Here is a 2,656-nt window from a genome sequence, read left to right as displayed (position 1 = left end):
GTATCTAACCCCGTGCTGTACCTGCCCTGGGAGTGTTTGATGGGACAGTGTAGAGGGAGCTTTACTCTGTATCTAACCCATGCTGTACCTACCCTGGGAGTGTTTGATGGGACAGTGTAGCGGGAGCTTTACTCTGTATCTAACCCCGTGCTATACCTGCCCTGGGAGTGTTTGATGGGACAGTGTAGAGGGAGCTTTACTCTGTATCTAACCCCGTGCTGTACCTGCCCTGGGAGTGTTTGATGGGACAGTGTAGAGGGAGCTTTACTCTGTATCTAACCCCCTGTACCTGCCCTGGGAGTGTTTGATGGGACAGTGTAGAGGGAGCTTTACTCTGTATCTAACCCCCTGTACCTGCCCTGGGAGTGTTTGATGGGACAGTGTAGAGGGACCTTTACTCTGTATCTAACCCCATGCTGTACCTGCCCTGGGAGTGTGTGATGAGACAGTGTCGAGGGAGCTTTGTTAGGCACGGGTATTAAGGGTCACAGAACCCAGGTGGATGTATGATGTTACGGTTCAGGTCAGCCAAGATGTAAGTGAATGCCGGAACAGGCTCGAGGGGCTGAATGGCCTCCTCCTGTTCTTGTGTTCTAATACAATTGTATATGGAACAAAGATGCTGTACAGCACAGAGGAGTAAGACTGAGTGCAAATTGGCTTGTGCACACTGAGTGAGCGGGGCCTGCAGTTATGGCTGTCTGCATAGAAACCAGGGAGTGGGGGGGCAGCCACATTGGCTGGAATCCATCGCGGGGTGTGGGACTAAATGGTTCGCTCTCTCAGAGCTGGCACAGGCACGATGGGCCAAAGGGCCTACTTCTGTGCTGCGTGATTCGATGATAAGGCCAGCTCGGTTTAGCTCCTGAAAGGGCATTCAGTAAAGTGGCGGAGGGAAGGGCGGAAGAAATAAACGGCGATTACATGAGTTGCAGAGGTCTCAAAGCAGAAACTAAGCTGCCATTTACCTGATTTTCGCCATCTCCTTGAAGGTCTGCGAGAGCTGGAAAATAATAATAAAAGTAACTTGTATTTATATAGCGCCTTTAACGACCCAAGGCGTTTCACAGCAGTGTAACAAAATAAATCAGACACACTCTGACCCCGAGCCACATACGGAGATATTGGGACAGGCGACCAAAAGCTGGGTCAGAGAGGTCAGTTTTAAGGAGCGTCTTAAAAGGAGGAGGGAGAGGCGGAGAGGTTTAGGGAGGGAGTTCCAGAGCTTGGGGCCCAGGCAGCTGAAGGCACGGCCACCGATGGTGGAGCGATTATAATCAGGGATGTTCAAGAGGGAAGAACTGGAGAACCGCAGACATCTCGGGGGATTGTGGGGCTGAGAAAGATTACAGAGATAGGGAGGGACGAGGGCCATGGAGGGATTTCTAAACAAGGAAGAGAATTTTGAAATCGCGGCGTTGTTTAACCGGGAGCCAATGTAGGTCAGCGAGCACAGGGGGTGATGGGTGAGTGGGACTGGGTGTGAGTTAGGACACGGGGCAGCGAGCACAGGGGGTGATGGGTGAGTGGGACTGGGTGTGTGTTAGGACACGGGGCAGTGAGCACAGGGGGTGATGGGTGAGCGGGACTCAGTGCGAGTTAGGACACGAGTCAGTGAGCATAGGGGGTGATGGGTGAGCGGGATTCGGTGCAAGTTAGGACACGGGTCAGCAAGCACAGGGGGTGATGGGTGAGCGGGATTCGGTGCAAGTTAGGACACGGGTCAGCGAGCACAGGGGGTGATGGGTGAGCGGGACTGGGTGCGAGTTAGGACACAGGGCAGTGAGCACAGGGGGTGATGGGTGAGCGGGACTCAGTGCGAGTTAGGACACCTCTAGTTTACATGAAAGGAAGAGGGAACCTGTTACTGCATTGCCTGGGATTTGCATCTCAATCCATGGTGAAACACTTGATGGAGGAATGCTTGTATGTACCTGTAGAGGTCAGTACAGGGGAAAGTGATGATCTAAAATGCCATATTTAATTCATCCTAGTAAATTTCTTATGGTGTTACCCGTGGTCATTTGATGAATAGAATATTTTTTTAAAATATAGATCCAAGATTGAGCAGGCGTTTCAGAAACAGAGCCACCTTGTGGCCAGAGGGTGTAACCACATGGTGTCAGTTTACATAGCAAATTATAATGGGAAATTGTGACCGAAATTCTGGCCTCTTGCCCATCCCCCGAATTCCATCGCTCCACCATTGGCGGCCGTGCCTTCAGCTGCCTGGGCCCCAAGCTCTGGAATTCCCTCCCTAAACCTCTCCGCCTCTCTCTCCTCCTTTAAGACGCTCCTTAAAACTGACCTCTTAGACCCAGCTTTTGGTCGCCTGTCCCCTTTAGGTGGCTCAGTGTCAAAATGTGTCTGATAACCGCTCCTTAGTGAGGGGTGCGCATCAATTGGAGGAACGCAGAGATCCCGCGGGGTTGCAGGGCCGGAGGTTAGAGAGTTAGGGAAGTGGCGAGGGCCATGGACGGATTTGAACACACGGGTGAGAATTTTTAAAATCGAGGCGTTGCCGGACCGGAAGCCAATGTAGGTCGGCGAGCACAGGGGTCGGAGGGGTGAAGGGTGGACGGGACTGGGTGTGAGTTAGGATACTGGTCAGTAAATGGGACTGTTGAGGGGAGCAGACAGGCAGTGCACCTACCAA

This window comes from Pristiophorus japonicus, unplaced genomic scaffold (assembly GCF_044704955.1).
Source record: "Pristiophorus japonicus isolate sPriJap1 unplaced genomic scaffold, sPriJap1.hap1 HAP1_SCAFFOLD_1402, whole genome shotgun sequence".
Classification (NCBI taxonomy): Eukaryota; Metazoa; Chordata; class Chondrichthyes; family Pristiophoridae; genus Pristiophorus; species Pristiophorus japonicus.
This window is presented reverse-complemented; position numbering follows the sequence as displayed.